The following is a 21518-nucleotide window of genomic DNA, read 5'->3' on the forward strand; positions in this document are numbered from 1 at the left end:
GTAGAATTTCGCGTAATCTTCACACATAGCATTGGTCTGAACAGTACTATGCTTAACAAAGAGAACAATGATTTGAGAAGGGTATAATGTTAACAGAGGATTTCTATAAAAACCAAACAGCTTAATCAGTTGATATCTTAGTGCATGACCCACGGAGGTGGGGCGGTCTCTCTTTCAGCTCTGAGCAAGTTAACTAGCTGACAGTTATTCCACCAAATCAGCAGCGCAGTGTTGTAGTCTTACCTCAAACTTCTTCTCTTCAAAAATAATAACATTATTCAACATTACTCATTATTTGTATACTTTTCGCTTTGCAATATATACATCATATGAAGGGCTTATTTCAATAGTGGTACAAGTCCATTACCTCCACTTTTCTGCCTATAATGCTTCTGAAATTAATGAGTCAAACTGTAAGTAGGCTGTTTAGGTTTTTTTATTGGTAACGCCACCTCTGTATAAAAATCACTGGCTGTGCTGTGTGAAGTCTGTGGCTGGTTTGCATTGTTGTCTGCCATTGGAGTGTTGGGCAGCGGCAGCTGGATGTGAACAGCGCGTAGCGTTGCGCAGTTGGAGATGAGCCGCCAGCAGTGGTGGATGTGGGGAGAGAGATGGCGGAGTTTTGTAATTTGTCATGAACTGCTATATATATTATGACTATTAAGGTAAATACATTGTTTGTTCTCTATTAAAAAATTTTCATTTGCTAACTATGCCTATCAGTAGTTAGTGCCTTCCGTAGTTTGAATCTTTTATTTAGCTGGCAGTAGTGGCGCTCGCTGTATTGCAGTAGCTTGAGTAACGAAGATTTTTGTGAGGTAAGTGATTTGTGAAAGGTACAGGTTAATGTTAGTAAGGGCCATTCTTTTGCAGGGATGTTTGATAGTCAGATTGCGTTGCGCTAAAAATATTGTGTGTCAGGTTAAGCACAGGCCTGTACAATTGTTCTAAGGGGACGTTTCATATGTCGACCCTTAGCCTATGATACCTCACTGGAATCTTCTGATTTTTTTCTTGTAGTTTGTGTAATTAGTGTAGCTTTTGTTTATTGCTAGCGCGTAATTGTAGAGAAAATCTCCTTTGTAGTTGCAGTCTTTCATTGTTGTACAGTAAAACAGTTGTGGCATGCATGTAGATTTGCAGCAAGTATTTCGCAGCTGCGCTTGCAATTAACTAGATATTATTTTCAGTGCTATGTTAATGTGTTCTCTTATTTTTGCTCTTCAAACTGTGTTTTTCTGTGTTGTTGTGTGAAATATTGTGACAACAATGGCGTGTGAAAACCGTAACACTAGGCTCCAAAGTAAACTGAGAAATAATAGTGACGACGAGCGTAGCTTATCAGCACCGCTGTGTAATGAATTAACAGACATTCAAAGTTGTAATTTGGTAACTGTGCATAGGGAAATGGAGCGGGCATCAAATAATGGTGTAGACAGTGAAACAGGTAGTGAACAGGGAAGCATTATCGATCGATCGGTCGGCAACAGCTCGCCTCAGGAATCAGGAATGACAGAGCACAATATTGCAAATACTGTAGACTCAGGTTTTGGGTTCTCACCGTTTTCTCAAATGAGTCAAGACACATTTTCTGCTTGTCAAAATGTGAATGTTGCCGGTGTAACTTCACTGCCTAAAAGCACTGAGGAACATGTTTCAGACACCAGTGCATTGTTATTACAGTTAATGCAACAAATGGGACAAAAGCTACAAAAGTTAGACACAACACTTGAACAAAATCAGAAACAAATGGGACAAAATCTTCAAAAGTTAGACGCAATGGAACAAAATCAGAGACAAACACAGCAAAAGCTTCAAAAGTTAGACACCACACTTGAAAAAACACGTGAAGATTTAACTACTGAGTTACATAACATTGAATCGAAATGTCAAAAAGTCTGTAATGACGTAAAAACACAAATTTGTGAGCATTTTCAACCTATTTTTTCGCGGCATGAAAATGCATTACAGAATCACGAAGCAGCCATAAAAGAACTGCATACCATTGTTCATGATAATCATGAGACCTTGTCGGCTAAAATTGACTCAGTTGCATCTACCGATTCAGTTACGCAACTTGCAAAAACTCAAGAAAACTTAATGGACACAGTAGATTCGATTTCAACACAAATGGACACTCTTAAACTTGGTTCAGAAAAACACACTGAGGAAATGTGTTCACTATCGGAGAAAGTGGCCGAACTTTCGGATCAGTTCACTAACTTATCTACGAAGGTAGATGATAATCTGAACGACACAAAACCGGTAGTTTTTAATGACATAGAAGAGTGCAAACAAATTAGGAAATTCAAACAAAATCAGAATCAAATTAATACGCAACACCAAAGAGAAATCCGGGAAGTACAAGATCAGCTGACTCAAGTAATACAAGAATTACGTATTTCAGAGGCCACTCACGCTCCAATACGGGAAGAGGGACTTAGAAATACGGAACAACCACAAAATAATAACACAGGACACTTCGGAAATTTTGAAAGAAATTGGCAATGTGCACCGAATTTTGAGATTGAACCGCCGACACGACGTAACAATGACCGAAATGCAACTCGCCGACATGATGATTTTGACTATAAGCTGTTCATTACTACACGTAAATTCAAAACGTTTAAGAATTCTGGCAATGACATTCACCCACAAGCGTGGCTCCATCAATTCTCTCATTGTTTTCCTCCCAACTGGTCATTAGAGCACAGATTAGAATTTATGTGTGGCTATTTAGAGAATGAACCAGCTGTAAGAATGCGATCGGTCATTCACGATTGTCACAGTGAAGGAGAATTTTATCATGCCTTCCTCTCAGCATATTGGTCTCAAGCTACACAAGACCGAGTAAAACATAGCATCATGATGATGAAACACTTTGAACAATCTGAATTTTCCAGTCTTGTCAAGTATTTTGAAGACACGTTGCATAAGAATCAGTATCTTTCAAACCCATACAGCCCCTCAGAACTCATCCGCATTTGCTTAATCAAATTCCCTGAACATTTAAGAAATATTATTTTGGCAGGGCGTTGCAAAGACGACATTGAAGCTTTTCAAGGACTCTTACAAGAATTAGAAATTGACACAGACAGTCGCGGGATGCGAAAACAGGAAAACAATCACTACAGGTCACATCCGTCACAATTCCGTGACGACAGAAGCAATAACTGGATACGACAAGCCTATTCTTATAACGTAAATCGTGACCAAAACAGACACCACCCGTATGACAACCACTGGCAGAGTAATAGTTACAGAGAAAGATCGCATTTCCGTAGTAATGAATATGACAGAGACAATCATAGAAACAGACAATTTGGCAACCAGAACTATTATTATCACGGGAGACAGAATAACTTCAGACGCAATTGTCCAGTGCGCAGTTACGATTCAGGAAGAAATTCTCCACCACATGACCGACAAGAAAGAAATTATGAAATCTACCGACATGACGACAGACGAGATAATCATAACGACAGACCTGAATTTCATCAGAACTGGCGGGATTCAAACAGAGCAGGGCACTTTCGACAACGTGAATTTGTAGAAGCTAGGTCTCCTAATCCCAATAACGACGTGCGCCAACAAAGAGACAGACAATGACTCGCACAGCAGGCAGCCGCGTAAGCCAGCTGACTCAGAGAAAAATTATATAGACGCTAACCTTGAGAAAAATTTTAACATTCCTTACGGACGTATAAAACATGACAATTGCTTTTCAGTTGAGACTCTGTGTACTAGGAAGAGTAAAGGTTTACACCACATTTCACATGTAAAACCGTTTATTGAAAGATAATCTGCTGTTTAACTTAGTCTTTGCCATAAAACTTTTCACTTCACATTTCTAGTATGCTTTGTCAGACTTAAGAAACTGTTAACATGCAACAATGTTTGAAGTTAAATATCCAGTCTAGAACCTAGGGAACATTTTTAAACAGAAATTACGAATGCATTGATATAGTGAACAGACGTCACAGTGTTATTGTATGTGTACATTCTTGCTTGTTAGTTGCACGATTACGTAACAACTATAAGGCTTACATACTTAGAATATTTACCAGTACTGCTAATGAGATTTTAATGCAACATTTTGGTTTGCTTGAAAATACATCCTTTATTTGAAGTACTTTCTGTGGGATTAAAGATGACTTAGCATTTGGTTTCTTTGACAGCTACACGATTATATCACGACGCTACTAATGAGTGACAATTTACAATGTTGCTTTTGCGGTGTATCTGTTTTATATCTGCACAGTTTTCTGAATTCTTCTGGAAAGAAAAACATGTTTTAGTAGAAACTTTTGTGGTATAGCAACAATGAGACAGCCTTTTTCGTGGCACAACAATACGTTACTGTACAGTACTTTCTTCATCACGCCAATAAGCATAATAACTACGATATCTATACGCAAAGCATTTCACTTTTATCATGAGGTAAGTACATTGACTTCTGCAGAACTTAGCTTTCGGAGGACGATAACTACGACACTTCCACAGAGATTATGTTACAAGACGCACAGTTTAGCGCTACAGTACACGTATTTGAGTGATTAATTTTATACTTAAAACATTTATTTTTAAAGATTTTTGAATTACAAAGACAGTTTTCCGTGATACATTTCATTCCATTGGTGTAATCTGTAACACCTGAGGGTATAATTACATTAATCCTCACGGGGGTACACGCTTACTTTGTGTACCATATGTTTGGCAAGCACAAGGAGCCCTAGCTAATATGGTATTTGCTTATACAACTTTACACACCAGTACCATATTTCTCTAACACATAAATTACACAGCTATCTGATTATTTAACAAAGTAACAAACATTTTTTTACTACATCAGTGACACATGTTTACGTATTTTCACAGTTGGATAACTTCACACTTATGAAACTGTATATTGTCTGTACTTTGTAAACTGTTCATATTTTTTCGGAACCATTGTGATACTATGAGAGCTTTGAATGATGTATTTGGTATGGGATTATGATTTTTAAAGTGCGTTTGAGGCAGATGACATTTTTGACATGAGCAGAGAATTTTTTTAGGTTTTGAAATTATTGGAGGAAGCTACGACGATTTTGAGAGTTTACTGAGATGTTATGATGTTATTATTACGATGACTATGTGTATTATGCTATTGAGGTATGTTTATGATTAATAAGCTGATGCTATATGAGTTATTTGAGTATGCTATGTATTTTTTATGATGAAATATTGAGGAAGTGTCGATGAATATGTATATGTGTAATAAGGTAAGGAATAATGAGTAGTGGTTAGGGACTCTAGTTTGTGAAAAAGGTTGTTGGAAACCAAGAATCGTATTTTAAGAGTTATGAAATGTGTGTATATGCGTGAATGTATCACAATGCTGGCGAAAATTTTTTGGACGCTGTTATATATATAGGATTTTGTTTCTACAGATTTGTAACCAAATTCTTGACCTGTGAAATATTTTTATATGAGACTGTCACTGTAGCGGAAACTGGTGTCATAAATATTTCGGTAAGAAAGTTAAGTGACCACCTGCACCTAATGCGTCGTGGGCACCCAGCTGGGCGACAGTCGCCTTAAAAAAAGCCATTAGCGTGTGCCTTCCGGAGGCACAGGTGGAAAAAAAAGGGAGGCCATTATCCTTGCTATTGACGTTCCTTTGTAGAAAGCATCGGAAAAACGACACGGTCGAACTTGATAACATATGATTACACTGTGGAACTCTTAATTTATGATTTACTGAAATGCCTAATGAAATGATGAGAAATATTTTTATGTCTATACACCTGATTATGACTACTGTCTCTCTAGTTGAGAGATTTTTCTACTAACTTATGAAATGCCTAATGACTACTGAATGATGTTCTTATGCTTTTCTTTGTACATAGTTGCTTATTTCATTTGATATCTAGTTTCTAGTTGCACTGCAGCATTGGTTAAAATAAAATTTAATATATGTACTAATATAGTTATTTTATGCCTACAGATCCAGTCAATAAGAAATTTATGATCTACTTCCAAGAAAACCTAGGGCACATAAATAGACATTTCCCTTCACAGGAATTGCATAAATAATTTCTTTACGATTTGGTAACTTATCTGCTAGTGTAAGTTCTCGTGATGCATCACTATAGTGTTAAGATGTGACATAGGTATTAGCCATGGCCATTTTTTAGTGTAATATTCTTTCTGCTTGAGCTTTGTCATGTTTAGGTTTTTAGCACTTGCTGCTGCTGCTTGCCAGGCATAGTGTTACTGAATTTGACTTTGTATTACTGGGTTAAGCCAGTTTTATTATTGATTTATTTTTATTGTTTGCTGCACATTGCCTTATATTAGTTGTAATATTGCAATTGCTCTGCTAATTTATGCTGCTTCCTTTGGCATTTGTATTTTTTTATCATTACTGTTTGTGTTAATTGTTTTGTGCTGCTGCATTGCCTCGTCCCTTAGTTTAACATCTGAGCTCAGTAGATTTAAGTTAGCTTAAGAGGGGGTAGACTATATAAGAAACTAACTATGATGAATTGGAAGAAATGCATTTAGAAGCTATAACAAAATGGTTTGGCCAAAAAAAAAGTATTTTGAAAGAGGATATGAACCAAAAAAGTAGGGTTTAGGGACAACAGGTTTAGGTAGGATTTTCTTGGAAATAAATGATGAGGTAAGATAATGGAAAATAAATAATGAGGTAAGAAATGTGTGAACATATAAATACAGAAAGCATGCTTGGATAGAATTTTTTTGGTGGAAACAAATATTGAAATAAGAGGAAAGATATATGGAATGAAGTTCTGGGTTGGACTGCAGTACCAAATGTTACACTGAAAACAAACCCCGTCCTTTCCTTTTGTGTTATGCCACTATGTGTTTGTGTACCCTTGTGTATTTCTTTTCTTCCTGTCTCTGTGTACTGTTTCATAGAATTTTTTTTCTGTTCTAGTACTAAGCTACATTCACTATGATGAGGAATACTGTTATCCTGAAATATAATTTGCATTAATAATATGTTATTTTCTTTGTAAAGATGTTTAGACATTATTTATTCTGTTCTGTTTTAATGCTTAGGTGTGAAGTTGATGTTTCGAAAGTTATTCTGATCTTTTATGTATTTACTTATGTCATAATTCCTGTAACACTGATGTGTCTGTTTATTTCAATTCTTTTGTAAATCCTGTGTTACTACAAATGTTATCTGTATTGTTATATTCCTTAATGATGTATTTTGTACCTTGTAATTGTTTTCTTATGTTGTAAATTTACAATTGTATAGACACCAGTTCTTCAAATTAAGTTACATTTCACTGCACACGTTTCTGTTGGTCATAGTATATGGACAATATGTGAGAAGTAGGGACTGATAGTGTTTGCACGTGTGTCAATAATTCAGCAAGGGACTGGATAACAGCATTGCTGGTTCTAAGGACATTTCAAAAAAATTTTTCTGCGTGTGCACAAGTGGTGGTTTATGGACTTGCTATATTCTCCACAAGAATCGTCGATGGTGATTGTGCACCTGCACAGTCGCAACGGATGGCTGCTAGCCATCTCTACAAGGACTACAGTGGGTCTGCATCTTTGATGGCCCACCAATACCATTATTTCTACAAGGACTACAGTGGGTCTGCACCTCTGGTGGCCCACCAATACCATACTCTCTACCAGGACTACAGTGGGTCTACTCTGTGATGACCTACCTACCAATATCCTTCAAAACGTCGAATGACTCTGCTGTGGGTTTGCTCTGTTGTGGCCCATTATCTGTCAGCATGTCAAGAGTCAGCACTGTCTTTCTGTTGGAAGGACAACACTACTTCTTCAAGACTGCATGGAAATCCACTACTTCCGTGTGCATTTTCTTTTACTGCTCAGACTTTGAGAAAAACAGTGCTATTTTATTGTATAGAAACGATCAGGACTGTCTTTAGGGACTGTGAGAAAATTTTAACTTTTGACCAACATTGTATCAATAAGTGTGTGCATTTGATTTCTTTATTATTGTAATTATGAAAAATTTTATCAAATCGTTATCGGCCACTGCCCAAAACAATTTGTAAAATTTTTTGTGGGGAGCATGGGGGCTATGTAAGCAGGCTGTTTAGGTTTTTTTATTGGTAACGCCACCTCTGTATAAAAATCACTGGCTGTGCTGTGTGAAGTCTGTGGCTGATTTGCATTGTTGTCTGCCATTGTAGTGTTGGGCAGCGGCAGCTGGATGTGAACAGCATGTAGCATTGCGCAGTTGGAGGTGAGCCGCCAGCAGTGGTGGATGTGGGGAGAGAGATGGCGGAGTTTTGTAATTTGTCATGAACTGCTATATATATTATGACTATTAAGGCAAATACATTGTTTGTTCTCTATTAAAAATCTTTCATTTGCTAACTATGCCTATCAGTAGTTAGTGCCTTCCGTAGTTTGAATCTTTTATTTAGCTGGCAGTAGTGGCGCTCGCTGTATTGCAGTAGCTTGAGTAACGAAGATTTTTGTGAGGTAAGTGATTTGTGAAAGGTACAGGTTAATGTTAGTAAGGGCCATTCTTTTGCAGGGATGTTTGATAGTCAGATTGCGTTGCGCTAAAAATATTGTGTGTCAGGTTAAGCACAGTCCTGTACAATTGTTCTAAGGGGACGTTTCAAAACAAACAGAAAGAAAGGTTCATCTCTAGCAAGAAGCCATATGCTTGAATATTTCTGGTATCTCAACTACAGATTTTCAGCGCTCATTTAAATTTAGGACTCTGTATCTCAATATGAACAAAAATGGACTTGTACCACTATTGAAATAAGCCCTTCATATACGTTCTTGCTGTCCTTCACAATAAATCTTTCTTCATCTAACAGATGCAATCACAAGTCAACACACCACTAGTAATTACGTCTACCAACTGCCACTCTTCAACTAAGAATGTATCAGACTGTGCAGAGGCAAAGACTGCCTGTGCCATGACAAGACCGAATATTCTTTAACAGTATCGTAACTTCCTCTCTCTCTCTCTCTCTCTCTCTCTCTCTCTCTCTCTCACGTGCACATCGATAACTTAAAAAAATCAAAATAACATGTCTACCTTATAACGTATGCAGCCCATATTGTATTTTGCAAATTCTAGTCTTTATATGCCCATACCGTTTCTTTTCTAGTGCTCTTTCCATCGCTATGGTAACGAGTCCTAAATACCATAGCATGTTCTACTAATCATTCTCTCCTTCTGATGCACATGCTCCATGCACTTGTTTCTTCGCCTATTCTGTTTAGCACTTCTTCATTTCGTACTGCACCTATCCATTTAAATTTTAACATTCCCTGATAACCCCACATACCAAGAGCTTCGAGTGTCCCCTTCTTCGCACTTCCAACTGTATTTCTCATGCACACAATGAAAGGCCCCAGATGTACACTTTCAAGGATTTCTCTCTTATTCCCGTATTTATACCTGAATTAGAAGAACAATTTTATTTATAGCTAGTTGTTTAGAAGACAGCTACAACAGCAAAACTCTATCAGATAACGAGCTCGGTCATGCCTGCTACTCTGTCAGCCATTGTCATATCGCTCTACTACAGAGTTTCCCGATGGCACTGCCAACCTCAGTCAATTCATGCGGCCAGTAACATGACAGCTGTGATACGCTTTCGTCGTTTAGATAATTTCTTTGTGTGTTGTGTTTATTTCACGTCATAGATAGTCCTAAACTAGTTCTGAAAGTTTTTTTCTTTATTGTGATTTCATTCCCCTGCCCCATATGGTCATGGGAGGGTTGTCAGCGGCGCAATCCGCCACTCTTCAGCTGAGTGACATGACAACTAATACAACAATAAAATGTTACATATAAGGCAATAAAAAAGGGGGACATAAAACAGAGTAATGGGAGATAATGAAGGTAAAAATACACTAACAAGGAGACGTTCATGGGGACAATTAAAAAGTTGACATAGAGTTAAAAAACACAGTTGACGATTCATAGAACACAAAAAAGACACGGAAGTCACATGCACAGGTTAAAAGTTGGCCACAGTATTAAAAACACTCCAGAACAACACACTTTAAACCCACTTGGAGCACACACGATGAAAAAAAAACTGCCAGGTGGGACCTGTCGAGGGAGAGGCCTGAGAGGATGAAAATGGAGGGGAGAGCAAGGTGCAGCAGGGGTGGGGGCGAGATGAAAAGAGTAGGGGCGCCAGTGGGTGCTCCAAGAGGCAGGAGACAGGTGGGGCAGGAGATGAAGAGGGAAGACAGGGCAGGAGGGAGTGCAGAGGCGCTGGAGCACAAGAGAGGGAGGGGGAGTAGGATTGGAAAGCCACTCAGGAGAAGGGAGGGGGAGGAGAGGGAGCCCTGAGGAGGAGGCAGGAGGAAGATGGGGTTAGAGTTCGTAGGAGGGGTAGATGTCAGGGCGAAGCTCACCATCTGGGAGGGGTAGACGGTGGAAGTTGCGTTGGGAAAGGAGGCGGAGGGTGTGGAGATCGAGAAAGGGTAGGACACAACAGTAAAGGTGTGGCAACGGGCTGGGGGTGGAGAGGAAGGGAGACACCAGGCGGTGAGGGGGATCAAGGCTGCAGACAATATATAGTGTGCGGATGTGTTCAAGGAAAAGGAGAAGATGGGGGAGGGGATGAAGTCATAGAGGATGCGCAAGGGGGATGGGATCCAGATGCAGAAGGTGAGGCGGAGTGCATGGCGTTCGAGGATTTGGAGTGATTTATAGAACCCAGGAGGGGCGGAAATCCAAGCAACGCTGGCATAACAGAGGATGGGTTCCAAAAGTGTACATAAACGCGATAAGACTAACTCCTGCTTGCTAAGCACTCGCAAGAATGCACATTATAGGTTAGTGTGTGTATGTATTCACAAAAGAAACGCTGGGTCGTTCCTGTCGCAGCCGTAGTGTGTGCGAAGACACACCGCCTGACACCTGCAACAGTCAACAACTTCGTTATTTTGATTGAGATATATACTATCTGAGGAACAGTATCCGGATACCAGTATGTAATGAGAAACTCAGCGCTAGATGTCACGACAGGCGGATCCCTCCAATAGAAAAGGACAGGCTGCTGCGTTGTCAGTAGAGTATAGATGCAGTAAGAGCAGAGTGTGTCACTCAGAAGAGGTCAGCAACTTCGAATGTGGACTATTCATTGGATGTCATCTGTGTAGCAGATCCATTAGGGACATTTCAGTCATCCCAGAGCTGCCCAAGTAGACTCTCGAGACAGCGATTCTGATGTGAAGACACGAAGGAACAACCGCAGCTAAATCGAGACCAGGCAGACCTCATGTACTGAAGGACAGGGACTGTCGTCATTCTGGAGGATGACTGTCAGAAATAGCATGAAATTGGCGGAAGGAATCAGTCGTGAGTTCAAAAGCGTTACCAGCAATCCAACTAACACAACGACTATGCCTATGGAGTTGAAAACGGTCGAGCAGCTCCTCGTGGAAGTCGTGCGATTTTGCACAGTAGTTGAGTGGAACGCTACACTTTGAGGCAAACCAATGGAAAGTTCTGGGTCTGGCGTATGCCTGAAAAACGCTACCTGCCCTCGGGTTGGTTCCAACAGTGTATCACGTAGGAGATGGTGTTACAGTGTGGGGGTGTTTCTCTAGTGAAGGTGCGTTTCTCTTAACAAAATGCGAAAATTTGATGCATGTGAACGTATCGTACAGCTTTATCTACAGCTTACAGGAGAGGAACCGTCCAGTGACGACGATTGTATCAGCATGACAGTGCATCCCATCATAAAGCAAAGTCTTGGTTTGTGGACAGTAACATGCCTGAAATGAACCACCCTGCCGATAGCACCGACATGATCCCAGTGGAACTGCCCTGGGATGTTTTATAATGCTGAATTCGCTCCAGATCCCAGCGTCCAGCCACTACTTTCTCTGGTCTCGGCTCTTTCTTGAGGATGAATCGGCTGCCATCCACCCACAGACATCCACACATCTCACTGAATGTGTCCTCAGCAGCCCAACACAATCTAAGCTGTCATAAAGAGGAAGGGTGGACTCACCACAAATTAATAACCGCTAACAGGTATTCGGAGACTTTTGATCAGAGAGTTTATATATGATACCAGTAGAGCTCTTTCATGAAAAGAAGCCTTCTTCAATTGTATCTATACATTTCTATTATTTTTCTGGCTTCGCCATTCTTACGTCCTATATAGGAGGTTTCGTTCACTTCTCCGACTACTGGGTCATATCCTGGTTTGATGTTAAGCAACTCGCAGGTCGTCATTACACCTGACTAGTAGGGCTATGCATGCATTTGTCACCAACATCACTCTTTTCCAGTTCTGTTTACATCTCTCTTTCTTTCCGCTCTCACATCCTCTCCAAGGGACGGTAGCAGTGTCTCACTCGCAAAAAACGTTTTTTTCTGAGGTAGAGTGCCATATATGTGTCACATTCACTTAAATTTTCTCTCCTATTTCCACTCCCCCCTCCACCGCCCCATTAATAACAGTGCTAGGCGTGATGTAGACCGACAGTTATTGTGTCCGGATAAGAAGTCGTACTTCTACCAAGTTTGGTCGAAATTGTTGCTGAATAATGCTTTAAATGTCCCCCTTTGAGTTCTGAATAGATTTCATAGGTACTTTTCTCCTAAACAAAAATCAGCCATCAGATATAACTACAGTTGAACAATAACTATGAACAAAATATGCATCGGTGCTGTCATCAACCAGCCCAGTACTCCCAAAAATATAGATTCGAGACATCGATTTCGGTAATTTTTCAGTGTCATCCCCTGTACACCTCCAACTCACTCCTGAAGATGCTGGCGGTGTCTTACCACGACAAGATATTCTCACATATACTGTTACATATGTGTATCAAGTTCTGTTAAAAATACTATAGACGTCCCAGAGGTATCTTGGACTAAATCACAAGTACGTGAATCACCTAAAACTTGCACCGTAGATATTGTGTAAATGGAAAGTGCTATTTCTGTGCGGTTTTCACATAAAAGATTGGTAGTCAGGGGCTCGTATTTTTAGCCAATCAACACATTCTAATATTACTTAAAAAGTGTATTTTTTCTACAAACATAACCTTTTTAAATTAAACAATGCCTATTGATATTACTAAAGTAAAAGTAGGGTAAATTAGAATGTCAGTTTCTAATGCGAATTGTACAGGGTGATTCAAAAAGAATACCACAACTTTAAAAATGTGTATTTAATGAAAGAAACATAATATAACCTTCTGTTATACATCATTACAAAGAGTATTTAAAAAGGTTTTTTTTTTCACTCAAAAACAAGTTCAGAGATGTTCAATATGGCCCCCTCCAGACACACGAGCAATATCAACCCGATACTCCAACTCGTTCCACACTCCCTGTAGCATATCAGGCGTAACAGTTTGGATAGCTGCTGTTATTTCTCGTTTCAAATCATCAATGGTGGCTGGGAGAGGTGGCCGAAACACCATATCCTTAACATACCCCCATAAGAAAAAATCGCTGGGGGTAAGATCAGGGCTTCTTGGAGGCCAGTGATGAAGTGCTCTGTCACGGGCTGCCTGGCGGCCGGTCCATCGCCTCGGGTAGTTGACATTCAGGTAGTTACGGACAGATAAGTGTCAATGTGGTGGCGCTCCATCCTGCTGAAATATGAATTGTTGTGCTTCTTGTTCGAGCTGAGGGAACAGCCAATTCTCTAATATCTCCAGATACTGTAGTCCAGTTACAGTAGCACCTTCGAAGAAAAAGGGACCAAAAACTTTATTGGCTGAAATGGCGAACAAATGTACAACTAAATGAAACTTTATAGCTCCCTTAATTCGCCGACAGATAGTGCTTAGCTCTGCCTTTTGTCAGAGGAACCGCTTGTGAGCCCGCATGCTGCAGTTGCAGTTCATCCAGACGTTAGCTCTCGTGCAATCGCGCGAGGAAGTGGTTTGAGTCAGGTAAGTGTTCTACGCATTCGATATAGGCTTCATCTCTATCACATTTCTCTCCATCAAGAGTTGCATGGAAAGAATTATGAGAATAGTGTTAACTTCTGCATGTGGGCATCAAGACTGAATACTCCAGAATACACCTCGTTTTGCACATTTACCAACCATGGCCAGGTAAACCGCCGAAACATGCGCTATTGGTATGTTGACAATCCCCATGGGCTTCGTCAGGTGGAACGTCAGCGTCCATGGAGTGTAAAGGTGTGGTGTCGGATAGTGTATCATCACATCATAGTCCTGTTTTTCATACACGGACCACTGAACGCGCAAAAGTATCGCTAAAAGACCATCTTCTACGGATGCTAGAGGTCGTTCCTTTGCAGACTAGGAAAAACCTGTGGTACCAATAAGACAGCAGTCCCGTCAGTAGTGCACGAAGTATTACAGCATGTCTTCACGAGTGTTTCCAGATCGTTGGATTGGATGCAGGTGACCCGGATGTTTGCCGGTCCGTTCGCCAAATTTGACACCTATACACTTTTATTTGATGGGAGGCTGTAAGGCTGTCTTCAAGGCCATACCAACTACACCCAATGATATGGAACGACGAAATGCTGCAGCCTGCTCGGACGTCTCCGCTGAAATGCTAGCATGTGTGCAGCAGTCTTTCCGCACCAGACTGGAAGCGTGTAATTGCCGCTACCGACGGTCATTTTGAACCAACCTGTGGTGGTCAGTTGTCTCGTTACTGGTTAGAATTCACATAGCTAGTGTATGGACTTGTGGCGTTATTTAGCACGTGCTACCACATGTATTTTACAAGTGCCGGCGTAGGAACTTTTCAAAATACGATACCTGTTATACAGGGTGATTCAAAAAGAATGCCACAACTTTAGGAATTTAAAACTCGTCTAGGGGTTGAACAGCACGTGTCGCATTAAACGCCCTAAATTAGACACTTGTGACCCATTGGTTAAATTGTCTGGCTGATGGCAAGTTTGCGAAATACAAAGTTAACACAACATATTATAGTAGTAGTAATAATATCGGGAACTAAATTAACGACCCATAAATGATGTAGGCCACACAGTTGCAATTTGGTTAGAATAACGTTTACTCAGAAAGCAAAAAATAGCGAAAGTGGTAGTATTTCGAGTTACTGTTACGCTCGAGCGCATATCCATTTGACACAGTTCGATCATTCTCAATCTCATCGCGAGTTACAAGTTCGATGCTCCACCTCGTTAACTATGCAAAAAGTGGAGTTCACACCAGGCGCGCGGCTGCTCACCGCTCAGAGACTAAGTCCAGCGATACCATACAACGCGCCCGCGATACTACACAACGCGAAATTATCTAAGTCGTTTCACTGCCTAGATGCCTAAAGACTGACCGCCCGCTTTCAAGTTTCCACCAGCACTGTCCCTCCACCCGTCCCGGCCGCATTTCCCGCGCACCGAATAAAATGGCTCTGAGCGCTATGGACTTAACTTCTAAGGTCATCAGTCCCCTAGAACTTAGAACTACTTAAACCTAAGTAACCTAAGGACATCACACACACCCATGCCCGAGGCAGGATTTGAACTTGCGACCGTAGCGGTCGCGCGGTTCCAGACTGTAGCGCCTAGAACCGCTCGGCCACCCTGGCCGGCCGCGCTGAATATCCTCGCACAACTGACTAGGGCAGTTCCCTTTGCTGAAGCCGTCCATCTGATTGGCTACAGCTTATTCTACATTCTTTTACATTTTAACATATTTAAATAATCAAAGCTTGACCACTTCCACGTTCTAAATAAAGTAACAATAATATTCATTTCATAATAAACGTTAAATTCTTTTACATAAAACCAATTCAATTTCCTTCTTAACTCTCAATGTCACGGCCAGTAGCCTTGTACCAATGTGCTTTCTGATAAATAAGCAAAGAACAAAGTAAGTATTATGCACTAAACTTTACAACAAATATTCTGTTACCTAATGATTCAATAAGGTGTCATATTTCAATGTGTTTTGTGTGGAGGAAATCATGATCTGATGCTCAACTGTTATACTGACAATTTAAATTTACTATATCTTTTAAACAAATAAAGTTACAGACTTGATATTTACAACGTTTATCATTTTAATGGTGCGTTTCTATATGAAACGTCGATCGTTAAGATCGACCAAAGCGTTCAGATTTTAGCATTCAGGTCTTTGTAACAAAACTTGTTAATTTCACTTTAACACTACATCCTAAACTATTACAGATATGGTCAATATTCAAGTTTTGTTGGGATCACCATGAGAACGTATGGAGGATGGCAGATTAAAATTAATGTGGCTTGATTCCTTGCATTACAACAGAATTAAATAGTTATCACAAGCCGGCCTCAGTGGCCATGCGGTTCTAGGCGCTGCAGTCTGGAACCGAGCGACCGCTACGGTCGCAGGTTCGAATCCTGCCTCGGGCATGGATGTGTGTGATGTCCTTAGGTTAGTTACGATTAATTAGTTCTAAGTTCTAGGCGACTGACGGCCTCAGAAGTTAAGTCGCATAGTGCTCAGAGCCATTTGAACCATTTATCATAAATCTTTCCTTTTATAGCCGATCTTAGATCCGCCATATTTAACACTGCTATTTTTACTTGGCCACAAACTGCTTCTACTGTGTTTCTCTATGAAGTACGTTCTCGTCTGTCTCTCTCGCACAATACAGCGCTTAGGCCTCAATAGACAACAGACGCCTGTGAGTTTTCCCATCTCCTGGTGAATCTGCGCCCCTTGTGGCACGTGGTCCTGGAATACAGGGTTTGTTTCACAATTCCTGTAGGCTGACTCTTTCGGTCATATATTTAAATGAGAGCGCAATGGTCCTTACCTCACAAGCATTAATTCTCACGTCTTCTGTCGTCACTTGTTTTCTTCTGTAACGTCGTCTAGGTGTTACACTACCACTTTCACATAACTGGTTGAAGAGGTTGATAAATAACTGCCGAGATGGTTGAGATCTATTGGGATATCTTGTCGTATGCACCTTACAAGAACGAACTGCATTCTTCCTACACTCTCCATACATCATGAGCATGTTGGCCTTTTCTGCACTGGAATCCCATCGTCCACTGCTTGGACTGCTGTCATGTACTAACTGACTAGCAAGTCGCAAGCACGCAAGGAACAGACAAGCACATTGTAATCCATCATAGCGACATCGTACCTAGCAACTACGCAGGTTGAATGGCACAAACAAGTGTCGGTGTAGAAACTTTGCACAATACGATACATTGTAAACGACTTGAACTAGAATGATGGAAGAAGCACCACTGACATTCTAATTTACAGTACTTTTAGTTTGTTAGTGTCAATAAGTGTTGTTACATTTAAAAAATGTGTGTTAGCACAAAATGTACACTTTCTAAGTATTATTACAATCTGTTGATTGACTAACAGTACGAGCACCTGACTACCAATCCATTCTGTGAAAACCGCACGTCAACAGCACTTTCAATTTCCGTAACATTTGTGGTGCAAGTTTTAGGTGATGATTTGGTGATGATGCTAAAAACTTTCAGCGATGATGAAGATGGGAAAATCTTCAAGTTTAAGGTAAAGGGCCCTGGTCCAGAAACGACTGGATCGAAAGCGATAGGCAAAAATCGCTCTGATGCGTCTGACAATAGAAGACGTGTACTGGTCCTGATGTTGCTAAGACTGTAGGGTAAGCAACTTTCAGAGGCGGCTGTATGTACCAGAAGAAAAAAAAACTGTTAACATGAGTTCTGAAATGAATGCCGTAAGAGCTATGGGCACTTGTTCATCCTCGCTGCTGGGTAACACATCTCTTTTACTGAACAAGTATTCATAGCTCTTAAGGTTCGCATTTTGGAGACCATGTTTACTGGACAGTTTTTCCTTGTTTTGGTCCATACTACCACATCCGATAGCTGCCTACTCTACAGTCCTCGCTATCAGAGATATCAGAACGATTTTATCTTATAAATTTCACCCCAATCATTTCCGGATCAGGGTCCCTTACCCCAAATTGATACATTTTCCCTTCTCCGCCATCCCTGAAAGTTTGTAGCAACATCACGGAATCACCCCGTATACGTTGTACATAAATTCATTTTAACGCACACGATGATTTTGGTAAATGGGGAGAGACTGACAGAAACGAACCTTGAGAGAATAAGAAATAAAAATGCTCATACGGTCAGAAACTCGGTCATCTTGAACAAGGAGCTAAACGATCATTGACAGTGCCCCTAATATCAGCACGAGGCAATCGGCCTGACAGGTGAAATACGGCAGAGACCTCCGCGAGAGCTGCCACTATCCTTATCACGGACAACGCGTGCAGGCCTTCTTACCTACGGACTTGCCGTCGCGGCGACGGTTTTGTCGCTGGTTTGTCGCTCATGCCAGCATGGTAGTCTGTAAGATACCCCACACTTTTCGACCATAATGACAGTGAAAAATTAAACCGCGTGCACCTAATGGAAATTTGGGAAAAGCAATAAAAAAAATGGCTATGAGCACTACTGAACGCCTATCATTTCCTGTTTAAGATTACCGATTTCGGTATTAATTGCAACAATGTATTCTTTTATTTTATCAACTTTTCTGTCAACAACTCCAGCATTGTTGTTAAAAACATTAATAGCTTTGTTCTGATTGTCTAACTTCCTGTCAATTATTTCAGACTGAGCTTCTTGCTTGGCAGACTGAGCTTCTAGTTTGGCAGACTGAGCTTTAATTTCTGCCGATTGAGTTTCTATCTTGCTGGACTGAGCCTTGATTTCGTTAATCAAAACATTCAATAAATCAGTTAAAGTCCCGGAAACCAGCGGTTTTACTTCCGTAGCGGGTGCCTCTTTAATTGTCCCCCCCCCCCCCCCGTATTTGTCATCAAGGGGTTCAGATTTGATTTTCACTTCCGATTCCGAAACATTTTCTAAAGTTTGGACTTCCATTTCTGCTCTTTGTTGCGTTTTGGCGTACGCGTCTTTCATGCTAGCCGCCTGCCCCTGAACAATGGGTTCCGCGGTGCGCGTTTCCCACTGTTCGACCGATTGTTCCTATCCAAGTCTACGAAATTTTGGTAATTGTTGCCTTCACTCATTTTAATAATTTTCAATATAAATGCCAACTCTCAAATCTAATTAGGATTCCTCCCACTACTTATTCTCGCTGACGTAACTACTTGTTTGTAACCAGTACTTCGTTACGAGATTTGCACAATGCAAAATTCGTGTCCAGAACAACCTCAGATCCGAAGATTGTCCTGTCACTAGGTCGCCACGTGTAACCTCCCCCTCACTTATCGACCTTAATGACAGTGAAAAATTAAAACGCGTGCACATAATGGAAACTTGTGGAAAGCAATCGTCACCCAAGTCAATTTATCGGTAAAGAGGGAGGAAAGGGTTACATCTAAATGAAAGGAAAAATGCAAATGAAATTGGTGAAAATTAATTTTGAGAAAAGGGTAAAATTAATAAAGAAAGTAAATGTGCGGTCATTTCGTTAACAATTAATTGGCGTTAATTAGATATTTGAGATTTGGGGAAAATTACGGTCGCCAGTCCTATGGACAACTACTATAATAACTGAAAATGAAAGATTAACGCACATATAATTAGCACTAAAAGTGTGGCAACTGAAGGTTGACACATGCTGTGTGAAAACTGAATGTTTCTCAGAAGCAATAAATTTCGCTACACTCTGAATTAATCTAGCAAAAGAATTAATAAAACCGGAAAATTGAAAGTTAATTTAGTGACTGAAATTAATAGTGAACTTTGTTTCTGAAGCACTACGAAATTCAATAAAATAAGGTTAGACTTGGGCTACCTCAACAATCATTTCGAAAGCTACTTGAATCTACGCAGTTTAGAAATAAGAGATTTAACTTTGAACTTGAATTAAATGATTCTGAACAATTAACAATAGTAAAATTTAGTATGTACCAAGCTGAGCTGCAGTCACAGGTAAGCTAAAATATGGTAACAAAACTCGCACTCTTAATTTCTGCTTTTGTAATCTAAATATTGTAGCCAGCTTACTTTAACTGAACTTTGAAATTAAAGCAGTGAACTGGAATATTACTTTAATGCTGGCGTATGAATTTCAACGACACTCGGGTTCATTCCAGAAAAGGAAGGGACCCTGCATGGTAATGCAATTGGGACAATGAGCAACAAAGGTTCATGCTAAGTTGCTGTATTTTTGTGATGCAACAGTTTGAAAAGCTGAGGTCTGCCATACAGTTCTAAAACTTTACGTGCTTTTAGTCTTCCTTGTTGGTTTGCAGTCGTCGATCGGGGAGGTGGCGACAGTCACTCATTGTCGGCCGTCGCTGTTGCAGAAGCTGAATGTTGGCGCGCCTTCTTCTCGACATTGTAACCAGGCGGAACGGACTCTTGATGTGCGCCAGCTAATGCTTCCTGTCCGCGACACCATGTCAGAAACTATCATAGCAAGTCGAGTGAAATTACATGCTGCCAAACCCCGAAAGCGCGGCAACTCGCGGGAGCGTCACACAACACACCTGCTCCACCGCCCTACTCCAGCCAGACTCTGCTCTGCCCGCGCTCACGCGCCAGAGTTAACACACCAAAGATCCTAAACACTTTGGTTCTCCACACGACCTATCAATGTAGTCGTTCGATAGCATAGTTTTCCCTAGGCCAGACCCAGCGTAAAAATACAGATAATATTTACCAAACAAACACATTTTACATCGATATATATATATATATATATATATATATATATATATATATATATGTGTGTGTGTGTGTGTGTGTGTGTGTGTGGAAATAGGAGGATATGCATTTCCGGCGTTACACATGCCCACATTGTCTGAGGATGTTCGTGTAACCTAAACAGACTGAGAAAATGTCCCAAAAAGGAAAAAAAGCAGCGGAAATGCAGATGCTCAAAATATCAAGAAAATTTGGCATTAGGCTAATTAACCATAAACCAATTTTTAGACCTTAATAATTGAGTGTAGACACTCCTAACCTCATTCCAGTCTGTCATATTACACAAAAGAAAACAGGTTAACAACATATTAAAATTCATAGAAAACATAGAAAACGGTTCAGCTATTCTAAATCAGCAAAATTCCTAACAGTATCAGGAAATGGAATACTATTTACAAAATTAACCAGAGTATGTGGTCATAAAAAATAGGTATATCAAGATACGCAAGTTAATAATTAATTACATAGAATACACATTTTTATATAACCTTTTCATAATTAATATTCTCGTCATGAGAGTCCACTCAACGCTAAACAAAAAAATAATATACAGCAGATCGAAAAAAAACATAAATATTGACAGCTGAATTCTTTCACATCAGCTGTCCGGGAAGAAAAACAACTCCGCCTTCCTTACCCGCAAGTACAAAGAATGCCGGGAGCGACACAAGAGCCGACAGCGGCTTCGCCTCGCCAGTACTGTTGCGCCCGCCTGTGCGGCACGCTTGATCTCACTCGCCTGTGCAACGGCATTTCCAGAACGTCCGTTTCACTGAATTCTTTGGGAAAAACTCTTTTCCGAGTAATCTCAATGAGTCCATTAATACTATCACAGTGGATAACTCAACACTGTCCATCGTCACACTC

The sequence above is a fragment of the Schistocerca piceifrons genome, chromosome 3, assembly GCF_021461385.2.
Source record: "Schistocerca piceifrons isolate TAMUIC-IGC-003096 chromosome 3, iqSchPice1.1, whole genome shotgun sequence".
Lineage (NCBI taxonomy): Eukaryota > Metazoa > Arthropoda > Insecta > Orthoptera > Acrididae > Schistocerca > Schistocerca piceifrons.